The following is a 10,000-nucleotide window of genomic DNA, read 5'->3' as shown; positions in this document are numbered from 1 at the left end:
AAAGCCGGGAATAGAAGGTAGCTGCAGTATCGGCGATACATCAGGATGTCGAAGAGGGAACCAATCGTTCCCTCTCTGGTGGAATTGGGTTCACGACACGCGTGTATGCACCCGAGAACGGAACTGGTTACCGACTGCGATTCGGTAAACGTGGAAAGTTCCCCAAAGAGGACCGTGGTAAGGCGCACACGCTCTCTCTCTCTCTCTCTCTCTCTCTCTCTCTCTCTCTCTCTCTTTCTCTCTCTCTCTCCATCTGTCTATCTCTCTTTCCTCCCTATCTTATATTATGATGTTGCGCGTTGTCACGTCGATTGATTGCTAAGGGATGAAAAACGATATGTATATATATATATATATATATATATGTATGTATGTGTATGTGTGTATGTACCTATACGAAATAGAAAAGAAAATTCGTAGAGTTCGAAGGATTTATTTCCTATAAGTTGTAACAAAATTAGTTAGACGAGAATCGATAAAAATAATAATCCTATGTCATAAAAATGTATTAGCAACTTTTTATTTTGTTGTTCTTTCGTTCATTCGTTCGTTCGTTCGTTCGTTCGTTCGTTCGTTCGTTCGTTCGTTCGATCTATTGTTTTGCAAATTTTTTTTAACCGTATCTACGCACGTTCAGTGCGGACCCCCGACGATGACGATGAGAACGTCGAGGACGATTGCGAGGACAGTTAGAATGGAAACTAAGTCCGCGTTCGACGTCAGGAAGAAAGAGAGAAAGAAAGAAAGAAAGAAAGAAAGAGAAAGACTCCAACATGTGTATGTTTGTGTTGTGTGTGTGTGTGTATGTATTAAAGAAAGAGAGAGAGAGAGAGAGAGAGAGAGAGAGAGAGTGAGAGAAAGAGTGACGGCGAGGAGAGGGGAAAGAGGAAGCCTGCTCTCGCCCAGCCGGCTGTTCGAAGCAGCTGCTCGATACGCTTCCATCGTACTGAAGAGCACACGCACGCACGATCCACCAGACGAGTATATTATTCCATACGAGAAGTACGTTGAGAAATATTTATATATGATATTTATTTATATATACATATATGTATATATATATATATATATATATATATATATTTATATTGTGTATATATATATGTATGTGTGTGTGTGTATACGAACATATACGCATTAATATATTATACGTAATATATTTTGTGTATATTGCGTAGGTGGTATGTACGTATGTACGTGCATATAAAAAAGAAGAGAAAAATGAAAACGAGTCATGAGAAAAAAAATCACACACACACACACACATACATACACACACAAAATAGTGAAAGAATGGATACAACAAATATTATGACCTTGATTTGTTCGATCTTTAAGAAAAATTAAAATAAAAACATAAAAAAAAGAAGAAAAAAAGATGGTATCGGTCTCAATTCTTCTTTTTTTTTTTTCTTTTTTTCTTTTTCTTTTTCTTTTTCACCGACTCAAAAGATCTTACGCGCGTAAAATATAATCATTTTATATATCACCCTAACCTTCTTATTCTTTTTATAACTTTTGCAATTTTTCTTTCTTCTTTCTTTCTTTTTTTTTTTTTTTTTTCTTTTTTAGTTTTCTTTCTTTTTTATATTTTCTTATAAAATCGTTCTTTTCTACAAATTTACTTTTCACGGATCGAAGCTCACGAAGGCTTAACAATAAGGCAAAAGTCTCATTTCTCGTTTGCGGCGTATAAGTAATACGTAACGTGGCCACGTACTTATATACACATACATTTATATATATATATATATATATATATATATATATATATATATGTATATATAGTTGTGTATATATAAATGTATGTAGATATATGTACATATATACCAACGTATCCAGCGGTGTCTCTCCGTTCGAGACAAGGAAGTCCAATCGGATCGCGCTTTCCTGTTGCGTCACGCGTGCCAACGCATAACAGTACAACGTACGGTCTGTCAGTACGTGAGCAAACACCAGCTAGTAGATACTATACGTACATATATATATATATATATAAGTACATACATTATAAATACGTATGTACTTATTTATGTATATGTGTGTACGTATTGTGTGATATTATTTTAATACGTCTGAAACGGAAAGTATTTGAGACTTTGCGGATTTTTCCAAGTACAAACAAATTCGCGAATTCGATAATTTTGCACGTTATGCATTTAACAACGTTCGTTAATCTCTTATAAAAATCGTTTTTTTTTTCCATTTCTTTCTTTTCCCCTTTTCATCCTTTCTTTAATCCCTCCTCCTTCTCCTTCTCCTCCTCCTCTTCTCTTCCACTCACTTCCCCCCGTCCTCTTCGTCTTTCCTTCTTCTATTTCTTTTCATCCACCTTTTTCTCCTCGTCACATCGATCTTCCAGAACGACTTTGTTTTCACGTTCGATAAAAATCGATCTTAGAAATTTTTATTAGATTTATCATCTTTTCTTTTCTATTTCGAATACGTACATACATAAATACATACATACATAGGTTCATCAAGTAAATACAATTTTATATAAAGTTAATAACTATAAAGCATAGAGAGTGGTTTTGTAATTAAACCAAATATCATATCTCCGTTGGTACACGTTGGCAGGTCTTCGATAAATTTCTCCATATGCCGCCGGTAAGGTTGCGGGTTCATTGCTTTCGTAATAATTAATCGAATCGAGATTCGCTTTGTGTGTTGGTACGTGATTCCGATAATAAACTTTTACCGTGTGCCACCGAATGAATGTCAAAATCTAGTTATATGGCGATTACCGACTTCATTAATTCGAGGCACACGCCTTTTCATTCGAACGTATGTATTTGCCTATCTATGTATATGTATGTATGTATATATCTAGCCACGAATTAATGAAATTAATTATGCTATGATATGTAAATCAGCGTGTCAATGACATGACTTTCGATTCTTGTGCGTGTTATCCACGTGTTTCTTTTCCATTTTTTTTTTTTTCTTTTCGTCTATTTATTTTTTCTTTGTCACTTTATCTTTTTTCTTTTTTTTTTTTTTTCAATTTCCATTTTCTTTTTCCATTTACCTATTTCACTTGCGACCGTTCATTTATTATAACTCGTCTTTTTAAGTGAAACTTAGAAACTAAATAATTAAATGAATAAATAAATAATTAAATAAATATATATATTTATATATACACACAAATACGTATTTGTGTCGCGAAATATATTTAATTATCGTCTATAAAAATATACATCATTTGTATTTGTTCAAATAAACTATTAATTTGTTGATTTAAATGAAATATAGTTATTAATTAATGATATTAAGTTTACATTAAAGTTGAAATATGACGTAGTTAAAATATACTCAAAATAAAGACCATCGAAGGAGAAACAACAAAAAAGAAATGTGTGTGTGTGTACATATATATATATATATATATGAGTATTAACACAAATTACTATTTGCTACTTTAGAGTTGTGATCGTTCAGAATCTAGCGAGTTTTTCAGACTTTTGAAAAAAGTTTACGTACTTCTACGTATACGCATACAAACACACACGTGGATAGCATTAATTAATATGGTCAGTAAGTACGGTACCAAGTACTTCAACAGTATGTATATATATATATTTTTTTCTTTTTTGGCAAAAAATCTATACAAAACAAAGTATACGTTTGGAAATATGTATCTACGAGTTGTGAAAACATATTTATGTTGGTATTCGATTTCAGTTTCTTTTTTTTCTCTCTTTTTTTTGTTTTGATTTGTTAAAAGCAATTGACGAAAAGCTGTAATATTTAAATGTAGATATAGAAATCCATTATATATTATAATTAAAATATATTTCATATGATAGTCCGATAAGTTGGTGGTGGAGAGGGGGTGAGGAGGTTGGTGAAAGAAGAGGAAGAGAAGAAAGAAAAATGTTCCTAGGCGTATACTTTAAATAGTTCATAAATCAAAAATCGCTTTGATTTTTATGTTAAAAAATTTTCCTCGTATTTGCTCCAGGGTAAACGAATAATTTTTTATCGACAATTTTGTTTTTGCTCTTTTCTTTTCTTTTTCCTTTCTTTCTTTTTAAATTCATTTCCTACATAAAATCGTTGTATCCGTTTGGTACATACGTATATATGTAATACAAAATTTTTAATCAACAATTTTTTTTTTGTCGGAAATATTTCTATTCCAACACTTCAAATAATAATGTTAACACGTTAAAATTCACTTCGATTTTCCTTTATTAATATTCTCTCACGTTTATCACATATATATGATTAACAATAATTTAGCATATAATAATAATAATAATAATAATAATAATAATAATAATAATAATAATAAGAATAAGAATAATAAGAATGATAATAATAAGTATAAGAAGAAGAATAATAATAGTAATAATAAAAATAATAATAAGAATAAGAGTAACAGTAATAAGAATAATAAGAATAATAGGAATAACAAAAATAATAAGACCAATAGGAATAAAAATAAGTATAACGTGAATAGTTATAACAAGAATAGGAAAAACATGAATGGACATAACGAGACTAGGTGTAAGAAGACTAGATATAACAATAATAGGTATCGAAAGAATAGGGCAAGTATGAATAGGTCAAGAATAAATAGGCCATACATAGAATAGACGAAATATGAATATGTCAAGCATGAATAGACATTATTATTATTATTGTTCTTGTTGTTATTCTCATTCTTATTATTATTATCAATCCTGTTGTTATTTTTGTTGTGGTCGTCGTGGTTGTTGTGGTTGTTGTTGTGGATGTTGTGGTTGTTGTGGTTGCTGTTCTGGTTGATTTTGTGGCTGAAGTCGTTGTAGGGGTCTAGTGTTGTAGGGGTTGTCGTTGTGGTTGTTGTTGTCGTGATTGTTGTAGTCGGTGTGGTAATTTTTGTGGCTGTTGTTTTCTTTATTGTTGTGATTGTCTTTACGGTTATTGTTGAGGTTATTGTTGTGGTTGTCATTGTCGTGGTGTCGTTGTCGTTGTGGCTGTCGTTGTAGTTATTGTTGTGGTCGTCGTCGTCCTTGTTGTTGTAGTTGTCTTTGTGGTTGTGATTGCCGTTGTGGTTGCCATTGTGGTTGTCATTATGGTTGTGGATATGGTTGTGAGTGTAGTTCTTTTTGTGGTTGTGGGTGTAGTTCTTTTTGTGGTTGTGTAGTGGTTGTTTTTTTGTTGCTGTGGTTGTGTAGTGGTTGCTTTTTAGTTGTTGTGGTTGTTGTGTTTGTTGTAGTGATTATTTTTGTGGTTGCTGTGGTTGTGTAGTGGTTGCTTTTTAGTTGTTGTGGTTGTTGTGTTTGTTGTAGTGATTATTTTTGTGGTTGCTGTGGTTGTGTAGTGGTTGCTTTTTAGTTGTTGTGGTTGTTGTGTTTGTTGTAGTGATTATTTTTGTGGTTGCTGTGGTTGTGTAGTGATTGTTGTATTGGTTGTTTTTTAGTTGTTATGGTTGTCGTCGTGGCTGTATGGATATGCTTGGTATGGTTATATGGTTATTGTTGGTATGGTTATGATTGTATGATTGTATGGTTATGGTTGTATGATTGTATGGTTATGGTTGTATGATTGTATGGTTATGGTTGTATGGTTGTATGGTTATGGTTGTATGGTTGTCATATTAGTTTGTCGTATAGTCGGTAGATGTCGGCAACGATAACCATATAATCATAATCATACAACTATAAACATACAACCATACAACCATACAACCATACAACCATACCATGTTCATACAACCACGACGACAATCACAATGATAACCGCAACCACAACGAAAGCAACAAGTACAAGAACAACCACAATTGCAACGACAACCACAACGACAACTATACGACAACCGCAACGCTAACCACAACGACAACGACAACCACAACAACCACGAAATCAGCAACTATAAAAGCAGGACAACAACGACCATGACAACTACAACGACGACTACAACGACAACCATAGCGGGAACTACAACAGCAATCATTAAACAACCACAAGTATAACTGCAACAACAACCATAATAACATCAACGGGATTGATAATAATAATAATAAGAATAACAATAACATCAAGAATAATAAGAATATTAATGAGAAGGATAATTATGAGAATAAGAATAGCAACAACAACAACTACAACAACAACAATAAAAATAATAATAATAATTATAATAATCAAAATTTTTTTTACGAGCTTTTAGAACGTGCAGCTCGATTCAACGCACATAATGATATTTAAAAATTCGCTTTGAATTTTTTCGATAAAATAAATTTCTTTTCCTTTTTTTTCATTTCTAACAATTTCATTAAAATCAATGTATCAGTTTCAGTACATACATACACATATATATATATATATATATATATATATATATATATATATATTTATACAGTAGAACGTTCGTTTTCTATTCTCGCAAGGACGGAAGGTTCGCTAGAACGAAGTACAGTTTCACCTAGTTCGAGGATCACGTTGACCGACATATCCGATCGCATGGTACTGTAATGGCTCGAACGTGCGGCTTGCCGAGAGGGAGGCTACTCCGTTCTATCATCTTTATGGTATTCCTTGACCGTGCTCTCTCGTCTCTTTTTCTCTCTCTCTTTCTCTCTCTTTCTCTATCGGTCTTTCTCGCTCGTTTCGTCTGGTACTCATCGCAAACTCGATGACCGAACGATTCGTATATACTGTTGAGTGCATCTTACCATTCTTCTCTATTTTCTTTTACTTTTGTTCTTTTTTCCCTTTCCTTCTTTTTTCTTCTCTCTCTCTCTCTTTCTCTCTCTATGGAACATAGCACGATCAGTCTTGCGTTGATCCAGTCTATTTCTATTATTCTTTCTTTTAAAGAAAACGTATATAGTGATATATAAGTGTACCTTAACCATATATGCATCTAAATGTCTTATTTTATATTGATGTTATGTTTACCCACATATTTTAACATGATTTTTACATGTCGATATGTATATACGTACATGCGTATATACGATCGAACGAATATTATTGACAGATCGTTTGGATTCGATCGATAAGCAAGTTCAACGTGAATAGATACGAATCGATCAGATCGATAAAAGAATATCGTGATTAATTGTTATTCAACAAATGTGTATTTCGATAAAATTAAAACGATCGGATTTATTATTTCTTCTTATTATTACTTAGAAATTCTCATCGTTACGTTCCAATTGTACATTTGCTTATCGGGTCGTATGATTTCGATCAATATCGAATAGTTTATCGATATTTAATCGATATCTTAATAGCTAATCTACACGCTCAAGAAAATATTTATTCAGATATATCTTATTTATATTTATATTAATTATTTAAAATTCTATTAAACAAATATTGCGCTAACTATTTAAACTAATAATCGAATTGTCTGATTCAGCATTTGCCCAGAATAATAATATTATCTAAATAAGTCTAACGAATGGAATTATTACGAAAATTAACATTGTTTTATTACTTTCACTTTATCATTTGCATATTGTATTTTGTTATTTGTATTTGTATTTTCATTTTCTTTCATTATCTTGTATTTCGTTTTTTTACACGATTAAAATTGAAGAATAAAATGTTTCCCTTTCCTTTTCTTTTCTTTTCTTTTCTTTACTTTTTTTCTTACGTTTTGTTTTCTCAACCAATATTTATCATTAATGTCTATTCTTAATCTATAAAATAATTAAGATGTAAGGTTTATTAAAATTTCACGATTATTTTTTCCTTTTTTTCTTTTTTTTTTTTTTTAATTCCTTACTATCCCTAGGACAAAGTTTCGTAAACGTTGATCCAGTTTAAACATAGAGCCAACAATAAGTTCCCGAAAAAGAAAAAAGAAAGAAAAGAAAAAAATTGTTTCAATAACAATATAAATAATTGATCACTTGAGCGATATTCGATGTATGATCAAACACTTGTTCGTTGAAATTCTTTTTTCGAATTGGCCAATTCACGTGGATCTTGGAAAATATACTTGTTCTTAGAACGTCGGTTTAAGGTTCTTCGTAAGATCTCTTATTCGAATACGTCACGTGTACTTACTTACTTACTTACTTACTTACTTACTTACGCGCATATGCCAATAAGAGAGAGACAGATAGAGAAAGACAGAGATAGAGAGAGAGAGAGAGAGAGAGAGAGACAAAGAGAGATAGATAGATAGATAGATAGATAGATAGAGAGAGAGAGAGAGAGAGAGAGATCTACGTAGATGCACGTACGTATGTACCTGTTGCTCGTTCCGTTGTTCCTCCGCCGCAGGCCGGTGTTGTGTTACGTGTGCACTCTTTCGATCTCTCTCTCTTTCCCTCCTTCTTTCTCTCTCTCTGTCTCTCTTTCTCTCTCTCTCTCTCTCTCTCTCTCTCTCTCTCTGCTTCCCTTTTTCCCTCTTTCCCCTTGGTATCTATCTGTCTCTATCTCTAACTTTATCTCTCTTTCCTTCTTCTTCCGTCTGCCCGTCCGTCCGTCCTTTTTCGTTCATATACAAATACACATGGATCAGTATTCCAGATATACATACATAGTACATAAATCATTTGCTTCCTTTCTTCTCTCTCTCTCTCTCTCTCTCTCTCTCTCTTTCCCTCCCTCACTCTCTTTTCGTTCTTTTTCTATTTCTCTTGCTCTTTTTTTTTTCGTTCTTTTTCTATTTCTTTTTTTTTTCTTTTGCTTGTTTTGTATTTTCTTTTTTTTTTCCGAATGACAAACGCATTCAACTCTTTTGCTTGTTCTACGGATTAAATCCTCCGTGAATACTGTATATAAACTTTAAAGTTTTAAAGTCGGGACACACATATATATATATATATATACATGTATATATATATATTTTTTTTTTGGTATATTCTTTAAATTTTATTCAATCCTTTTTTTGTCCGTGCAAAACTTTATCGCGTTATCTCATATCCGAAGTTTTCTCTTCCTTTTCCTTTCTCTCTCTCTCTCTTTTTTCTTTTTTTTTTTTATAACGTTGGTCAAGCAAGTTATATTTAATCATTGCGATACTATGAGTAATATCATTGGCCTTGACACGTATCTATAATATTTTTTCGACTGTAGTTTAGATCATGAACGTAGACAAAGATATTTCTTTTTTTTTTTTGTTTTCCGCTAAATACAACGAAAAATGTGAACAATATATATGCAATTTATAAACATATGAGACCGATCTATTATTTGTTATGTTATCCTACACATATATGATGCGTAGGAGAAATTAAAGAATTAAAAGACGTAAAACTGTTCTCTATTTTTGTTTATATCCGAACAACCTATCAAATTTTCTTTTCTTTACGAAATAATAATATCGAGCTTATGCACAAATAAGTGCAATTATACAAGGGTGATATTTATTATACGATGAAATGACACCAGTATTTATGAATCAGTTCGATAAATATCATATACACATACATACACACACACACACATACATATATTCTTTTTTATTTTATTTTAATCCCTAGCTTGATCATATCGCGTATCTATCCGGTGCCGTTTTATTTCCAATAGACTCGATACTTCCAAATCATCGCTTATCGATAAATCAATCCAATTAATCGATGTTAGAACATATTTGTTTGTGAAAAGAGTAAATAAAAGGAAAGAGAAAGAAAAAAAGAAAAGAAAAAACGTACGTTTTCGGTTCGACTTTGATCGAGACCACTCGAACTTGAGCTATCTGGTATCACTGGGATAAGTCCCTCGGTTTCTCTTGAAGACACATCCAAATAGCCGGATACCTGCTTGAAATGAATACTATTACGAATGAATGAGAAGTAGGAAGAAAAGGATGAGATGGTGGAGGAAAAGGAGGAGTAGGAGGAGGAGGAAGAGGAAGAAGAAGAAGAAGAAGAAGAAGAAGAGGAACGACTCGGCCGACAAGTGGCGCCCCGTCGCTTCATCCAACCCACAAAGTTTAGCATAAGACGGCACCAACGCACGACTACTTGTGTCGCTCATTTACTCACTCATTCACTCACATACTTACATACTCATTCATTCACTCACTCACTCACTCACTCACTCA

At 32.5% G+C, this 10,000-nt stretch overlaps 1 long non-coding RNA gene across 1 annotated transcript in view; it reads right to left on the bottom strand.

The window, feature by feature from the left end:
• Nucleotides 1-10,000, bottom strand: part of LOC118446315 (uncharacterized) — a 45,643-nt gene that overhangs the window by 35,371 nt on the left and 272 nt on the right. The window contains exon 2 of the long non-coding RNA XR_014982665.1: nt 9,609-9,713. This is a non-coding gene — a long non-coding RNA (uncharacterized LOC118446315). The remainder of the gene's footprint in view (nt 1-9,608; nt 9,714-10,000) is intronic.

Source organism: Vespa mandarinia, chromosome 10 (genome assembly GCF_050613455.1).
Source record: "Vespa mandarinia isolate Hongniang chromosome 10, ASM5061345v1, whole genome shotgun sequence".
Taxonomy (NCBI): Eukaryota; Metazoa; Arthropoda; class Insecta; order Hymenoptera; family Vespidae; genus Vespa; species Vespa mandarinia.
The sequence above is the reverse complement of the archived record's forward strand: the minus strand, read 5'-3'. Positions and strand labels throughout refer to the sequence as shown.